Consider the following 19,146-nt stretch of genomic DNA (forward strand, 5'->3'; position numbering starts at 1 on the left):
TATCCGCAGTTTTATCAATTGTTCCAGTGAGGGAGTGGTATATGTAGCAACATGTAGTTGCCCCAAGAATTATGTTGGTATGACATCACGACAACTACGTCGCCGTATTTTAGATCATATTGGCAATATTAGGCGTAACGAAGATAGACCGTTAAGCCGACATATTTGGGATCATCATGATGGTGATACTAAAGCTATTCACTTCCAAGGTATAGAAATTGTCAGACCAAATCCTAGAGGCGGTGATCTACACCAAAGGATACAAAAAGAGGCAACTTGGATATACAGGATGCAATCATTGAGCCCCAAGGGGTTAAATGAAAATATTGGGTACACTTGCTTTATATAGAGTAGTTGGGTTTGTGTAGCCCCTAAGGGTTAATGTTATCCAGGCCCTGTTGTATAATTATCTTAGCAAATGGTAACTTTCTGACTGTATGGCTATTGTATTGTAGGCTTTATATAATTTCCGTTTGGTAATGGCCTATGAATAGAATCCATTTAGGGTGCTTATAGTATCCTTGAACCCTTTGCAGTTTTTCAGATTTTACAATATATGTATGTAGCCATTGGTATGTTACACCTATACTTACCTGTACAATTGGGAGCAGTTCACACTGGTGTTCCATGTTGCGAACACTTAACACACTATATAATGTCAATTATGAGGGTTAAGCACTCATACAATGTAGCGATCTGTATATATCAATGTAGCGATCTGTGCATATCCTTATGACAATACATCATTGCAAATATTGTCTTTACCTTTTGTCAGTTGTATTTTACAGGATGCGGTTCTTTGTGGAATATCATATGCATAATGTACCATAGTAATGGTGAGACATTGAATGTCTGTCTATTAGATACAGCAGACAGCATTATACTTCATTTACCAGCGATGTTTAACTATGCCGGTGATCTATTTATGATCATGGCATTAGGGTTAATAGTATTCATATATCGGACCCATGCATTCAGCCCCGGGCTCAGCATTTGGGCGCGACCAATCACGGTGCGCCACGTCATGGTAGGCGTGACTGCATGGGTGGAGTTTTGGATTCATAATCCCGAGAGACGCCGTGGCCGGCGGCATACACCAGTACTCCGTCCTACCATACGGGACGGGGGAACTGCGGTTCTTACCGCACTACGATTAGTACTATCGAGTACTTCACTCCCTCCTGATGATTTGACCCGCAATAGGGCTAATGAAACGCGTTGAGGGGAATATGCTGAGAGCAGGATATCATTTTTACTGCTAAACATTTTTCTGGCTAGGATGCTAGGAATAGCCCAGCCGTATTTGTAAATAGGTCAGGGTGAACACTTTAGCCACTGACCATGCAAATTTAACCCCTGCTTTCATTTTGGGGTATTTAGTGGTGACTCAGGGCTAGTGGAGGCATTTATCTTAAAGTGTGTCCTATAATGCATGGGCATACCTCTTATCTTTCTACCCCTGAGCACCATTAGTTAGTGTATTGGTGGATGATTTTAGAATCTTTTTTTATATATCATTATTAAAAGTTATGTTTTAATTTTATTACTCCTTCAGTGACTGCATATTTATTGAGTAATTACCCCTCAGTGACATATGGTTTATCAGGAAGAGGTCATTTCGAATGGAAACCGTGGATTCCGTGGCTGTGTTTCTTCAGCCAGGAGAGGTGATGGTTACCCTCGATTTGAAGGACGCCTATCTACATGTCCCCATTGCTCATTTCCACAGGAAGTTCCTCAGGATTGCCGTCGCTATGGCCGGCCACAGGGAGCACTATCAATTCACAGCTCTGCCATTCGGCATCACATCCGCCCCACTGGTATTCACCAAGGTGATTTCTCCGGTCGCCGCGGCCTTCAGACTTCAGGGTCTTTTCATCGTCCCTTATCTAGACGACTGGCTACTGAAAGCTCAGTCTCCTGCTGCCCTCCTCCAGCAGCTCAACCTTGCCATCAACTTCCTACAGGAGTTAGGATTATCAATTGGGAGAAGTCCGAAATCGTTCCATCCACCTGAAGAAAATTCCTTGGATTTATAGTGGATTCAGAAGCGATGCAGATCTTCCTCTCTAGTCCAAGGAAGGAAAGAATCCAAGCCTGTGCACGATTCCTATTGCGCACTCGGCAGGTAACCATCCGGACCGCCATGAGAGTCCTGGGCCTGATGTCATCCTCGGCCAGGGCGGTGCCTTGGGCTTTATGGCATTTGCGTCCCCTGCAGATGGAAGTGTTGAGAACCTGGAACAGGTCTCCACGGGGATTGCACAAGAAGATCTGCCTTTCTCCCGCTACCCGTCTTTCCCTCAGATGGTGGATACACCTGAAAGACGGAAGGTCCACGGTCCCGACAGTGTGGACCCTGTTGACAACAGATGCATCCCAGTGGGGATGGGGAGCCCATTGTCAAGACAAAACTGTACAAGGACGATGGAGATGTCCGGAGCTGGGGTCATCCAATCTCAAGGAACTCAGAGCAGTGTACCTGGCCCTAGTACACTTTGCCCCAGAATTGAAAGGCAAGTCTGTCAAAAACCGGTCAGACAATATGACGGTGGTAGTCTATATAAACAAACAAGGGGGCACCAGGTCACCAACCTTGCTGAGAGAGACGAATCTCATATTTGCCTAGGCGGAGAAGAATCTGGTCCAGTTATCCGCTGTTCACATAAAGGGCTCCCTGAACATAGTAGCGGATCAGCTGAGTCAGGGTATTACCGTATCAGGAGAATGGTCTCTCAATCCAGACGTATTTCAACAGATCGTCCAGAGATGGGGTCTCCCGGAGGTCGATCTTATGGCTACCCGACTCAACGCCAAGGTAGGGACCTTCTGCTCCCTGTACCAGGAGGACAATCCCTTGGCGGTGGATGCCCTGTCCATCCCATGGAGGTTCAGGCTGTTTTACATATTCCCTCCAATTCCAATCATACCGAAGGTATTGATAAAAATAAGACAGGACCAAGCCTCGGGAATAGCCATAATCCCGTTCTGGCCAAAAAGGGCTTGGTTTGCTCAGCTCATACAAATGAGTCAGGGCATATATTGGAGGCTTCCCCCACTCCCAGACCTGGTAACCCAAGGAGAGCTGAGATGCCAGGATCTGAGGAGACTCAACCTGACAGCCTGGAGGTTGACCAGTCCCTATTGAGAAATAGAGGACTGTCACAAGCCATCTTGAAGACCCTATCCAGCGCCAGAGCAGATTCGACTAACAGGAACTACCGTCGAATAGGTAACATCTTTAATGCCTGGTGTCTGCAGCATCAAGTGGACTCCACCGATCCCCCTACGGAGGCGATCCTGGACTTCCTTCAAGACGGACTAGACAGAGGTCTTGCTGCGGCCACACTCAAGGTACACGTAGCGGCCCTGTCCGCCTATCTGGGGAGGCGTTTGTCTCAGGATCCTTTAGTGAGCACCTTTATTAAAGGGGCAACTAGGCTGAGACCGGTGGTAAACACCCCTGTCCACCAATGGGACCTTATTCCGGTCCTGAACGCCCTATGTGGCCAGCCATTTGAACCTCTGGAAGAGGTCTCCCTCAAGTCGCTAACCGGCAAAATGGCGCTGCTATTGGCAGTCACACCTGCCAAACGCGTTAGTGAACTACAAGCTTTGTCCGCTGAGGAGCCATATACCACCTTTTTCTCTGACCATGTACAGCTTAGGTTCCTCCCTGGGTTTCGTCCCAAGGTGCCATCTGCTGTAAACAGGAACCAACTGATTTCCCTTCCAGTATTTTTTCCGTTCCCTTCTTCTGCTGAAGAAGAAAGATGGCACAAGCTGGATGTGGTTAGATGCCTGCAGATCTACTTGCAGCGCACTCGCCCCTTTAGGTGGACTGAAAACCTGTTGGTCAGCTACACGGGGAAAAACAAGGGCGCCAAAGCCGCCAAAGCTACAATATCCCGGTGGGTTACCGAGACTATTAGAGTCGCCTATACCGCCCAAGGGCTGTCGGCTCCATCTTTCCTTCATGCCCATTCAACCAGGGCAGTGTCCACTTCACGGGCAGAAAGAAGTGCTTTGTCTGTGGACCAAATATATGCAGCTGCCTCTTGGGCATCTGAATCCACCTTCATTCGGCATTACCGCCTGAAGGACCAAGTGGCAGATTCCACTGCCTTTGCCCAGACCAGTTTAAGTTCGGTCATGGGTTTGTCCCACCCATCTTGGGGACCTGCTTGCTATATCCCCACATTGTGCCGCTGTTGAGGACGACAGGGAACTAGTGATTATGAAGATAATCTTGTTTCCCTTAGTCCTAACAGCGGCACAAGATTTCCCACCCTGGGAATCATATCTTATGTATAAAACTGTATATAAATGTAATGGAGGTACTTTTGTATTTACACGCAGAGGGGAGGTTCTTGTGCCCTCTTATAGGGCCTGCCACGCATTTGATTGGCTAATTAAATATCCGCCTGTCCTACCAGCACACAGGGGCAGAAATACCCCCCACATTGTGCCGCTGTTAGGACTAAGGGAAACAAGATTATCTTCATAATCACTCGTTAACAACCTTTTAATAAGTATGACCATACATGTCCCGTCTCGTCTCCATAAAGACCACCAGTGGGACACTTGGTACGTATTATTAAATACACCACGTTAGGTGTGTTGCAGGTGAAGTTACCTGGGGTCTTGTAGTCCTGATTGGAGTTGGGGATCTTTATTTTATCTGTGGTTAGTATGTGTGGGCAGGTTTTGCATTTATTCTGTCTGCATGGAAATGTTCCTGTGCTAGTTGGGGGTGAGAGTGAGCCTCTAACAACCATATTTCTGAGAGGATAGACCCTCAGAATACGGATGAACTTGCACCGCCACACGATTACAGAACAGAGAATGGACCTCCCTGTGCCAAAATACTTCTGCAATCAAAATCATAATATCATCTATGACATGAAATTTCAAAAGTAAAAAAGATACCCATTAAGATTAAGATAGCCATTTTTTGTTAGCCATTAAAAGAGGTATCAACCACTGAGGACTCTCAATCTTTACATTTCATATCCACTGGCTAATATGGTACAATGGTATATTTTTTCTATGACAATACAGTAATAGAAAGGTTTACCATCCCCGTGCCCCACAATGAATCTGGTTTCAGTAAGGGTAGTACCATTAGGGCTCCTTGATCTAGGTCTCAGTTATAGAAAACTCAAGTCTCAGTGCAGAGTGAGATGGTTACTAGAGATGAGCGAACAGTGTTCTATCGAACTCATGTTCGATCGGATATTAGGCTGTTCGGCATGTTCGAATCGAATCGAACACCGCGTGGTAAAGTGCGCCATTACTCGATTCCCCTCCCACCTTCCCTGGCGCCTTTTTTGCTCCAATAACAGCGCAGGGTAGGTGGGACAGGAACTACGACACCGGTGACGTTGAAAAAAGTAGGCAAAACCCATTGGCTGCCGAAAACATGTGACCTCTAATTTAAAAGAACAGCGACGCCCAGGTTCGCGTCATTCTGAGCTTGCAATTCACCGGGGACGGAGGTTTCCGTCCAGTTAGCTAGGGCTTAGATTCTGGGTAGGCAGGGACAGGCTAGGATAGGAAGGAGAAGACAACCAACAGCTCTTATAAGAGCTAAATTCCAGGGAGAAGCTTGTCAGTGTAACGTGGCACTGACGGGCTCAATCGCCGCAACCCAGCTTTCCCAGGATCCTGAATGGAATACACTGACAGTGTATTCCCGTATACCCCATACATACACTCCAAATCCCCGTTCCAACGGTGTGCCCCCCCCCACCTTCACCTCAGAAATACCCTGCAAGTCCCCTAGCAATAGGATTGGGGCTATATACACCCACTATTTTTGCTACTGCCATATAGTGCCATTGTCTGACTGGGAATTCAAAGAATATATTGGGGTTACAAATACCCTCATTTCTTGCTACTGCCATATAGTGCCAGTTTCTGACTGGGAATTCAAAGAATATATTGGGGTTACGTGCACCCACAATTTTTGCTACTGCTATATAGTGCCATTGTCTGACTGGGAATTCAAAGAATATATTGGGGTTACAAATACCCTCATTTCTTGCTACTGCTATATAGTGCAATTGTCTGACTGGGAATTCAAAGAATATATTAGGGTTACGTGCACCCACAATTTTTGCTACTGGTATATAGTGCCATTGTCTGACTGGGAATTCAAAGAATATATTGCGGTTACGTGCACCCACAATTTTTGCTACTGCTATATAGTGCCATTGTCTGACTGGGAATTCAAGGAATATATTGGGTTTACAAATACCCTCATTTCTTGCTACTGCCATATAGTGCCAGTTTCTGACTGGGAATTCAAAGAATATATTGGGGTTACGTGCACCCACAATTTTTGCTACTGCTATATAGTGCCATTGTCTGACTGGGAATTCAAAGAATATATTGGGGTTACGTGCACCCACAATTTTTGCTACTGCTATATAGTGCCATTGTCTGACTGGGGATTCAAAGAATATATTGGGGTTACGTGCACCCAAAATTTTTGCTACTGGTATATAGTGCCATTGTCTGACTGGGAATTCAAAGAATATATTGGGTTTACAAATACCCCCATTTCTTGCTACTGCCATATAGTGCCAGTTTCTGACTGGGAATTCAAAGAATATATTGGGGTTACGTGCACCCACAATTTTTGCTACTGCCATATAGTGCCATTGTCTGACTGGGAATTCAAAGAATATATTGGGGTTACGTGCACCCACAATTTTTGCTACTGCTATATAGTGCCATTGTCTGACTGGGAATTCAAAGAATATATTGGGGTTACGTGCACCCACAATTTTTGCTACTGCTATATAGTGCCATTGTCTGACTGGGAATTCAAAGAATATATTGGGTTTACAAATACCCTCATTTCTTGCTACTGCCATATAGTGCCAGTTTCTGACTGGGAATTCAAAGAATATATTGGGGTTACAAATACCCTCATTTCTTGCTACTGCCATATAGTGCCATTGTCTGACTGGGAATTCAAAGAATATATTGGGGTTACAAATACCCTCATTTCTTGCTACTGCCATATAGTGCCAGTTTCTGACTGGGAATTCAAAGAATATATTGGGGTTACGTGCACCCACAATTTTTGCTACTGCTATATAGTGCCATTGTCTGACTGGGAATTCAAAGAATATATTGGGGTTACGTGCACCCACAATTTTTGCTACTGGTATATAGTGCCATTGTCTGACTGGGAATTCAAAGAATATATTGGGGTTACGTGCACCCACAATTTTTGCTACTGGTATATAGTGCCATTGTCTGACTGGGAATTCAAAGAATATATTGGGGTTACGTGCACCCACAATTTTTGCTACTGCTATATAGTGCCAGTTTCTGACTGGGAATTCAAAGAATATATTGGGGTTACAAATACCCTCATTTCTTGCTACTGCCATATAGTGCCATTGTCTGACTGGGAATTCAAAGAATATATTCGGGTTACAAATACCCTCATTTCTTGCTACTGCCATATAGTGCCAGTTTCTGACTGGGAATTCAAAGAATATATTGGGGTTACGTGCACCCACAATTTTTGCTACTGCTATATAGTGCCATTGTCTGACTGGGAATTCAAAGAATATATTGGGGTTACGTGCACCCACAATTTTTGCTACTGGTATATAGTGCCATTGTCTGACTGGGAATTCAAAGAATATATTGGGGTTACGTGCACCCACAATTTTTGCTACTGCTATATAGTGCCATTGTCTGACTGGGAATTTAAAGAATATATTGGGTTTACAAATACCCTCATTTCTTGCTACTGCCATATAGTGCCAGTTTCTGACTGGGAATTCAAAAATATATTGGGGTTACAAATACCCTCATTTCTTGCTACTGCCATATAGTGCCAGTTTCTGACTGGGAATTCAAAGAATATATTGGGGTTACAAATACCCTCATTTCTTGCTACTGCCATATAGTGCCAGTTTCTGACTGGGAATTCAAAGAATATATTGGGTTTACAAATACCCTCATTTCTTGCTACTGCCATATAGTGCCAGTTTCTGACTGGGAATTCAAAGAATATATTGGGGTTACGTGCACCCACAATTTTTTCTACTGGTATATAGTGCCATTGTCTGACTGGGAATTTAAAGAATATATTGGGGTTACGTGCACCCGCAATTTTTGCTACTGCTATATAGTGCCATTGTCTGACTGGGAATTCAAAGAATATATTGGGTTTACAAATACCCTAATTTCTTGCTACTGCTATATAGTGCCAGTTTCTGACTGGGAATTCAAAATGCGCAAGGCTCCCAGAAAGGGACGTGGACGAGGCCGTGGGCGAGGTCGGGGGAATGGTTCTGGGGAGCAAGGTAGCAGTGAAGCCACAGGGCGTCCCGTGCCTACTCCTGTGGGGCAGCAAGCATTGCGCCACTCCACAGTGCCAGGGTTGCTTGCCACATTAACTAAACTGCAGGGTACAAACCTTAGTAGGCCCGAGAACCAGGAACAGGTCTTGCAATGGCTGTCGGATAACGCTTACAGCACATTGTCCAGCAGCCAGTCAGACTCTGCCTCCTCTCCTCCTATTACCCAACAGTCTTGTCCTCCTTCCTCCCAAAATTCCCAAGCTTCACAGAACAATAACCCCAACTGTCCCTGCTCCCCAGAGCTGTTCTCCGCTCCTTTCATTGTCCCTCAACCTGCCCCTCCACGTCGCGATTCCACGAACCTAACAGAGGAGCATCTGTGTCCAGATGCTCAAACACTAGAGTCTCCTCCATCTCCGTTCGATTTGGTGGTGGATGACCAGCAACCCACCCTCATCAACGATGATGTGACGCAGTTGCCGTCAGGGCATCCAGTTGACATGCGCATTGTGTGGGAGGAGGAGATGAGACAGGAGTTGGAAGAGGAAGTGGTGGATGATGAGGACGCTGACCCGACCTGGACAGGGGGGATGTCAAGCGGGGAAAGTAGTGTGGATGTTGAGGCAGGTGCAGCACCAAAAAGGGTAGCTAGAGGCAGAGGCAGAGGTCAGCAGCTTAGGCGAAGCCAGGCCACACCCGGAATCTCCCAAGATGTTCCAGTTCGTACCCAGCCCCGAAAAACTCCCACCTCGAGGGCACGTTTCTCGAAGGTGTGGAGTTTTTTCAAGGAATGCGCCATGGACAGATATAGTGTTGTCTGCACAATTTGCCTCTCGAAATTGATTAGGGGCTCTGAGAAGAGCAACCTGTCCACCACTTCAATGCGCCGTCATTTGGAATCCAAGTACTGGAATCAGTGGCAGGCAGCAACGGCAGGACAAAGGCCGCCTGCCGTTCACGCCACTGCCACTGCCTCTGCCTCTGCCACTGCTGACTGTGCTGGCGATGCACTCCAGAGGACGAGCCAGGACACCACTTCATCTGCCTCCGCCACTTTGTTGACTTCTTCCTCATCCTCCCCTGTTCCTGTCTTATCTCCTTCTCCTGCACCATCAAAGGCACCATCAGGCGCTTCTTTACAACAACCCACCATCTCTCAGACATTGGAGCGGCGGCAGAAATACACTGCTAACTACCCACACGCGCAAGCCTTGAACGCCAACATCGCTAAACTGCTGGCCCAGGAGATGTTGGCGTTCTGGCTTGTTGAAACTCCCGCCTTCCTGGACCTGATGGCAACTGCGGCACCTCGCTATGCCGTCCCTAGCCGTCACTACTTCTCCCAGTGTGCCGTCCCCGCCTTGCACCAGCACGTGTCACTCAACATCAGGCGGGCCCTTAGTTCCACGCTTTGCACAAAGGTCCACTTGACCACCGACGCGTGGACAAGTGCATGCGGACAGGGACGCTACATTTCACTGACGGCACACTGGGTGAATGTAGTTGAGGCTGGGACTGCTTCCCAAACTGGCCCGGTGTACCTCGTCTCCCCGCCTAACATTCCTGGCAGGGACACGAGAAGAACACCCCCTCCTCCTCCTCCTCCACCGCCTCCTCCTCCGCCACCGCCTCCTCCTCCGCTGTTAGATTGACCCCAGCTACGAGTTGGAAACGTTGCAGCACTGGCGTTGGTAGACGTCAGCAGGCCGTGCTGAAGCTGATCAGCTTGGGGGACAGACAGCACACTGCCTCCGAGGTGAGGGATGCCCTCCTCGATGAGACGGCAATATGGTTTGAGCCGCTGCACCTGGGCCCAGGCATGGTCGTTTATGATAACGGCCGGAACCTGGTAGCAGCTCTGGAGCTTGCCGGACTCCAACATGTTCCATGCCTGGCCCACGTCTTCAACCTAGTGGTGCAACGTTTCCTAAAGAGCTACCCCAATGTTCCAGAGCTACTGGTGAAAGTGCGGCGCATGTGCGCCCACTTTCGCAAGTCGACAGTAGCCGCTGCTAGCTTAAAATCTCTCCAGCAACGCCTGCATGTGCCACAACACCGGCTTTTGTGCGACGTCCCCACACGCTGGAACTCAACGTTTCAGATGTTGAATAGAGTGGTTGAGCAGCAGAGACCTTTGATGGAATACCAGCTACAAAACCCTAGGGTGCCACAAAGTCAGCTGCCTCAGTTTCTCATCCATGAGTGGCCATGGATGAGAGACCTTTGTGATATCCTACGGGTGTTTGAGGAGTCCACAAGGAGGGTGAGCTCTGAGGATGCGATGGTGAGCCTTACAATCCTGCTCTTGTGTGTTCTGAGAGAATCCCTGATTGACATCAGGGATAACTCAGATCACACAGAGGAGTCAGGGATAGCATCCGATCCGTCACAGCTGGAGAGTAGGTCCACACATCTGTCCGCTTCATCGCGTTTAATGGAGGAGGAGGAGGAGGAGGAAGAAGAGTTGTCCGATGATGTGATGGTGATACAGGAGGCTTCCGGGCAACTTCGAATCGTCCCATTGTTGCAGCGCGGATGGGTAGACATGGACGATGAGGAGGAAATGGAGATTGAACTTTCCGGTGGGGCCAGAGGAGTCATGCCAACTAACACTGTGGCAGACATGGCTGAGTTCATGTTGGGGTGCTTTACAACCGACAAGCGTATTGTCAAAATCATGGAGGACAACCAGTACTGGATCTTTGCTATCCTTGACCCCCGGTATAAAAACAACATCTCCTCTTTTATTCCGGTAGAGGGGAGGGCCAATCGCATCAATGCTTGCCACAAGCAATTGGTGCAGAATATGATGGTGATGTTTCCAGCATGTGACATTGGCGGCAGGGAGGGCAGTTCCTCCAGTAGGCGACCAAGTTCTCACCGGTCCACACAAACAAGGGGCACACTGTCTAAGGTCTGGGACACCTTGATGGCACCCCCTCTCCAAAGTGCCACCACGGAGGGTCCTAGTGTCACCAGGCGTGAGAAGTATAGGCGCATGTTGCGGGAATACCTTTCCAACCACAGCCCTGTCCTCTCCGACCCCTCTGCGCCCTACACGTATTGGGTGTCGAAGTTGGACCTGTGGCTTGAACTTGCCCTATATGCCTTGGAGGTGCTGTCCTGTCCTGCCGCCAGCGTCCTATCTGAGAGGGTGTTCAGTGCAGCCGGTGGCATCATCACTGACAAGCGCACCCGTCTGTCAGCTGAGAGTGCCGACCGGCTCACTTTGATAAAAATGAACCACCACTGGATAGAGCCTTCATTTTTTTGCCCACCTGTGTAAAGCACCCCAACATGAAACTCCATGTCTGTGCTCAACCTCTCCAATTCCTCCGCATCCTCATACTCATCCACCATAAGCGTTGCACAATTCTGCTAATACTAGGCTCCCTCCACCCTGATTTCCCACAACTCTGCTGGTTAGAGGCTCCCTCCACTCTGATTTCCCCCAACTCTGCTGGTTAGAGGCTCCCTCCACCATGAATTGGTCCAAACTGGGTTTTTAGAGGCTCCCTCCACCATGAATTGGTCCAAACTGGGGTTTTTAGAGGCTTCTTCCACCATGAATTTGCCCAAACTGGGCTGGTTAGAGGCTCCCTCCACCATGAATTGGTCCAAACTGGGGTTTTTAGAGGCTCCCTCCACCATGAAGTGGTCCAAACTGGGTTTTTTAGAGGCTCCCTCCACCATGAATTGGTCCAAACTGGGGTTTTTAGAGGCTCCCTCCACCATGAATTTGCCCCAACTCTGCTGGTTAGAGGCTCCCTCCACCCTGATTTTCAAAACAAATGTTGGTGCCAACCTCAACTTACTACAAGGGCCAAATTCACTGCTGGTGACAAGCTCTCCTCACTGCAAGTGCCAAATACACATGTTTCAAGGTGTTTTCCTACTGTCAGAGAGGTGGTATTGAGTGTGTAAAGTGTGTAGTTGTTAGGCTGTGATGTTGGGGTAATAGAGGGTCTTTGGTGTGTTAGATGCCCCCAGACATGCTTCCCCTGCTGTCCCAGTGTCATTCCAGAGGTGTTGGCATCATTTCCTGGGGTGTCATAGTGGACTTGGTGACCCTCCAGACACGGATTTGGGTTTCCCCCTTAACGAGTATATGTTCCCCATAGACTATAATGGGGTTCGAAACCCGTTCGAACACACGAACAGTGAGCGGCTGTTCGATTCGAATTTCGAACCTCGAACATTTTAGTGTTCGCTCATCTCTAATGGTTACAAGGTCACAGATGACATACAGTAATCTTGCTGTGGTTTCTTTTACTATACTGTAATTATGGTTTGTTTCTATGCCTACTGGATTTTATTCTAATGGCATCTCATCTATAGCTAAATTAAAAGGATCCTATCACTCGAGAAAATGGCCGCTTGCACAGTATTGGAAGTGGTCATTTTCTCGTAGCCTATGGGTATGCACAGACTGCTCCACAAAAGGCCCGAGGCCTTAGAAGTTACAACCCACCGCTGGAAGAATAGGAGGAAGATGATGCTGCTGAAGAAGACGAGACGGTGCAGGAGAGAGCACTCTTGCTGCATTGGGGATGCTCCAAAAGCTGTCTGAGCGCTGGGACCCACCCCCAATGCTGCAAGAGAGCTCATTAGCATACCGACAAGAATCGGGATTATAGGCGAACGGCGGCGCAGAGAACACAACTAAAGGTAGGAGATGAATAGCCTCTCTTAAGGCTATTCCGATGTGGTACTTAGAAAAAAAATCATGTCTGAATGATAGAATCCCTTTAATATAAATTAATATTTCTGTTGAGAATGTATTATATAGGAACAAGTGATAATAATCAGTTATTGTAGCTTGCTGATGGTTTCCCCAATGTGAATACAGCTTGTGTATCTCTATTGGAAAACACCCATAAGGAAGTTTTTCATTGCTATATATATAAGATTGTTAATCTGTAAGAACAAATCTTTTATCACCTTCTTCTAGGCTGGTAAATGTTTTTTTTCTAAAGCCTGGAACATTACAGGCAGATGAGAATCAAATGATGGTAAAGAGAAGTACAAGTTCCCCGTCTCCCCAATACAATCCCAGTGATAAGTATTTATACCTTTCATATGTATTTTTAGATCAAACCTTTTAGTGTCATAGACATTTGTTTCTATAGAAACAGCCAGAGACTTCACTTCTGCACTTAGTACCTAAATTTTGAGTCTTTGTTGTTATGAATTAGAATTTTTAAGTAAATCCACCTACTCACATATGCTCTGGTTAAAACTGGAGAATACACTGGGAATCAGAAAACATGGCATATGTTTGGGAGGATATAATTTGGATGATATGTGACAATCTTAGATATGAGAGTGAGAGTTACAGTGTACAGTATATGCTTGGTGTATACGGTTAGTGTTATAGGATGTGGGGATGGTAATTATATGTTTGTTAGAGGGAATATGTCTCTAAGACAAACCTTTGTAAATTAAGGGATCTTCAAGATGCCCTGAAAGAATATAAGCTGTGTATGTAAAGCAATTTCTTTACCTTGTTGATGTCACAAAGTTGTAACTTTATTGTTTTCATCTTTTTCCATTGGAGCAAATTTGTTAAGACTAACCTAGGAAACATAAGTCTTAACAAATTTGCTCCATTGTATTTTGTGTTGGTGGTAAATTTTGGTTGATATGTCATGCATTTAATTTTAAACAAATAGGAAATAGACAAAAGTTTGGAAAAATTACTTTTGAATCAATTTTGAAAAATGTGAAAAATTTCTGCTTTTCAGACAAACTATAATCTAAATATTATTTAACATATCTCTGCTTTATGTTGTACTGTTGTACTCATTTTTTAAGCATTTTTTTTTTTTTATTAATAATTCTTATTATAGGCAGGGAGGGAGTGCAAAGACTGGAACTGAAGAGTCTATTGGTATAGGGAACAGATATCTTCAGTTATTTGAGCTCCAAGGGGACCAGATTTCCAAGTATTTATGGTGAGTCGTTGTTGACCAACTGTGCAAAGCCTCAAATCTAAAGATCTGATAGACGTTCTCTTGCCAGTGGGATATAGCTGAAGGGGTTTGTTGTAGCCAAAGGAGTAGAATGAGTGTTTTGACTATGATGGTGAATCAGTGTTTGGGAGGGTGTATCCATGTTAGCCAAAGGATTAGACTATGTCTACGGGTATCAGTGAGAAAGAGGTAAAGCCAAGTTTTTTGACTTCTTGTTCAACTTGACTCCAGCAAGAAGTGATAAGTGGGCACGACCACCAAATATGGATCAGAAGTCTATTATCTGAATTACATCTCCAGCATACACCAGTGTCAGAGTTGCAGTGGAATATGGATTTCAGTGAGCAACAGAGCAAAATTAAGGTCGTAAAGATACTGCACGGAGTTGGGGAAGTAAACCCTCTGTTATTTTATATGTGTGGGACCATGCAAAGGGAGTGGAGCTCTTCAGGGATTTTTTCAGGACAGCAACGATATGTTAAGAAGTTCAGACTTTGCTATATTCACCTTATGACCAGAAATAGAGGTATAGTGGTCTATAGAGTGAAGGAAAGAATTATTTGATCCCTTGCTGATTTTGTAAGTTTGCCCATTGACAAAACATGAACAGTCTATAATTTTAAGGGTAGGTTAATTTTAACAGTGAGAGAAAGAATGTCAAAAATAAAATTCAGGAAATCACATTGTATAAATCGTATACATTTATTTGCATTTTGTATAGAGAAATAAGTATTTGATCCTTCTGGCAAACAATACTTGGTGGCAAAAGCCTTGTTGGCAAGCACAGCAGGCACACTTTTTTTTGTAGTTGATGATGAGGTTTGCGCACATGTCAAGAGGAATTTTGGTCCACTCCTCTTTGCAAATCATCTCTAAATCATTAAGATTTTGAGGCTGTCACTTGGCAGCTTGGAGCTTCACCTCCCTCCATATGTTTTCTATGGGATTAAGGTCTGGAGACTGGCTAGGTCACTCCATGACTTTAATGTGCTTCTTTTTGAGCCACTCCTTTGTTGCCTTGGCTGTATGTTTTGGGTAATTATCCTGCTGGAAGACCTAGCCACGACCCATTTTTAATGTCCTGGTGGAGGGAAGGAGGTTGTCACTCAGGATTTTATGGTACATGTTATCAGGTGAAATCTGCCTGAAGAAATCTGGCACTTATTTTTCTGCTAGATGAAAAAATCAGCTAGAGGATAGACAAGCAAGAGGAAAAAGCAACATCTAACTCTCATTGTAATCATAGAAGGCATAAGTCTTCCATGTTAATAAGTCCTTGGGTGTACTATTATTAATCAAATATATTTACATTATGTTATCTAACAAAACGTAGTAAGGGCCCCTTCACACGGCGTTAACGCGACGTAATCGCGCACCGTAAAAAAACGCGGCGTACACGTGCCGTAAACGCGCCACAATGCGCGGCGCGTTTACTCCGTGTGAAGGGGCCCTTACATAGTTGATGAAGTTGGATAAAGAAAGGTCTATCAAGTCCAATTTATAACCTTACAGTGTTAATCCAGAGGAAGTCAAAAAGAAACCACCATGAGGCTTATTCCAATTGTGCCATGTCAGGTGAAAAAATGCCTTCCTGATTTCAATTCCAACAATCAGTATAAAACTGATCTAGTTGTCTTTACCGTAAATCTAAAATCTGTAACCTTCTTGAGGTTGTTCATTTAATACACCATCACAAGATCCTGTGGCAGTGAGGTTCATAGCTTCACTGCTCTTACAGTAATGAGCTATTGGTCTAAGATGCTGGTAATATGTTATAATGTTATTCCCTAGGATGTCCCTTTCTCACTGTTACATGCCTAGGTGTAAGAAGATTTTTTAAAAGGAAATTGTGCTGTCGCTTCATGTATTTGTACCTTGTGATTAGCTTTCTTTTTTTCTAAACTGACTCCAAATTTGTTCATCTGTCCCTGTATTGCAGTTTATCCACTCCCCGAATTATCTTGGTCTCCCTTCTCTGCATTCTATCTACTTCAGCTGTGTCTTTCTTGTAAACAGGGGCCCAGAATGCATACAATACTCTGTGTGGTCATACTAGTTATTTGAATAGAGGAATAACTACATTTTTTGGTTGCCATGAACATCTATGTCTCTTTTGATGCATCACATAATTTTATTTGCCTTGGCAACAGCTGCCTGGTACTGATCATTAAAGGTAAGCTTACTATACAGTCTTAAATAATAATTTACTATTAAAGGGTTTATCCAGTGTATAATATTGATGCCTTATCCTATCCTAGGATATTAGATTTGCAAGGATTATTGTAGATCAGCTGTTTCATGACAAAACAGTGGTACAAAGCTGCAGTACCCAAAGCTACCGCTACACTTTGTATGGCAAGTCAGCAACATGGTTTCTGGCATGTAAGCATTACAGGGAGTCATCCTGTTCTGGAGCAACTGATCTGTGGGGTTCCTGGATGTCTGACCCTCTCAGATCTAATATTTATGACTAGAGATGAGCGAATACAGTTTGATCGAGTAGGTATTTGATCAAATATTAAGATATTTGACATATTCGATTTCGATCTAATACCACGCAGTAAATGCAGAAAAAATTTGTATCCCCTCCCACCTTCCCTGGCGCTTTTTTTTGCACCCATAACTGTGCAGGGGAGCTGGAACAGGAAGCAGGAAAACGTAGGCATAAAAAAAAAAATAGAAAAAAGTCATTGGCTGGCTAAATCAGGTGACCTCAGATTTATAAGAATAGTGTCAGCCATATTCGTGTCAGATGCGGTTGGGTGAGATAGGGAGAGACATACTACTGAGGGTTAGATAGTGATTTTTAGCTTCTGCTAGGCAGGAAAACTGAAAACAAACAACTCTTTTCAGAGCTACACTGCAGGAGGAGTGTATGTACTCAACCGTATATACACTCAACCTGCCAAAATTTCACAAAAGCCCTTTTTAAGGCTCAAATTCATTACAAGTGGTATACACTATATAACTGGCCCATAGGGGTGAGAAGAAAGCTGTATACTGCCATCACCTGTACACATCCGAAAATGTGTCAGGGTATCACAAAGGGATGGGGACGAGGAAATCCAGCTGGGGATCCAGGCCGCAGTCGAGCTACTGCGGATCCAATGGCTACTGGAGAGGGGCAGCCAGCAGTGCCCTCATCTACAACGTCAATCAGGGTGCAGGGTACCCCGCTGACGAGGCCCAAGCACCAGGAACCGATGTTACAGTGGATAGCGGATATTGCTTCCATCGGCATTTGCAGCAGCCAGTCAGCCACTACCTCCAGGTATGTAGTAACACAATCTCACAACTTCCTCATCCTCCTCCTCATCCTCCCCTTCCAACACCACTACCATCACCGTTAAAAACTAATTAAAATAACTCCATTAAGGCTCACCCTAAGGGCCTTACAAATAATTTTTTAGGGCTCACCCCATGGGCCTGAAAAAGAATGTTTTAGGGCTCACCCCAAGGGCCTGAAAAATAATTTTTTAGGGCTCGCCCCAAGGGCCTGAAAACTAATTTTTAGGGCTCGCCCCAAGGGCCTGAAAACTAATTTTTAGGGCTCACCCCAAGGACCTGAAAAATATTTTTTTTGCGGCTCACCCAAAGGGCCTGAAAACTAGTTTTATAGGGCTCACCCCAAGGGCCAAAAACTAAAACTCTGCTGGTTAAATGCTCAATTCACCCAAAGAGTCTAAAACACTGCTGGTTGAATGCTCAACTCACCCAATGGACCAATAACTAAAACTCTGCTGTTTAAAGGCTCAATTCACCCAAAAGGCCAAAAACACTGCCGTTTAATGGCTCAACTCACCCCAAGGGCCAAAAACTAAAACACTGCTGGTGCAAGGCTCAACTCACCCAAAGGGCCAAAAGCACTGCTGGTGCAAGGCTCAAAACACCCCAAGGGCCAAAAACACTGCTGGTACAAGGCTCAACAATATATATTTACACACACACACACACACACACACACACACACACACACACATATATATATATTCTAATAATCCCTAAATACGATTGTTTTTTTCATGAACATAAACCTGTACCAAGTATTATGCACAGATAGACTCACAGGGTCTGCTCATTTAACAGCAAGGATGGTGCAATTTCACTGAGAGACTTACCAGGCTGCTGTCTCTTGCCATAGATTTGCTGCCTCTGGCCAGGATTTATTCTCCCTTGCAGGATTTATCCTCTACAGCAGCTTACATCGTCTGTAAAAAGTTTTCATCTTCACTTTCTGGCAATTTCTCACTGCCTAGGAGAATTTGTGTCAAATTTAAGATGTAGATTTTTGTATATTTGGTGAAATTTCAGGAAAAAAAAAAAGAAGTCTTTTTTTGTTAACCTAAAGCGTAAGTCAAATTTTCTAATGTGCGCCATACAATACATAAACAGTACAAAAAGGGTTTGCTTTCTTTTTCTTGCAGCTGTATATCTACTAGGAAGGCTTAAAACTCAATTTGGCATTATCTATATTATTTTTATGTGTAGCCCCGCTTAGCATGTGGTATGACAAGTGTGTGAAAGATCCCATAGCCGGGGTAGAAATTAAAATAGCAGCCTAATGGTATCCCGTTATCTTCATTGACCTCCTCATTCACTCGCTCATATCTTGAAATGCTATATTTGAATTTATTATTGTCTTTAAATGTCATTGGGAGGAAGATGTATGAATGGTGCTTGTTGTGAATGCTAACTACTGCTACCAGCGCTTCATCAGAACAGAAAAAAGCGAATTTACAAACAATGAGCGATGAGTAAAATGTTATGTCGTTATTTGGAGACAAGCTTCTTCTCCTTGGCTTCTTTCTGTGAACGTTTCTAAAGCTGCAGATTCTGCGGATTCC

Source organism: Leptodactylus fuscus, chromosome 6 (assembly GCF_031893055.1).
Source record: "Leptodactylus fuscus isolate aLepFus1 chromosome 6, aLepFus1.hap2, whole genome shotgun sequence".
NCBI lineage: Eukaryota > Metazoa > Chordata > Amphibia > Anura > Leptodactylidae > Leptodactylus > Leptodactylus fuscus.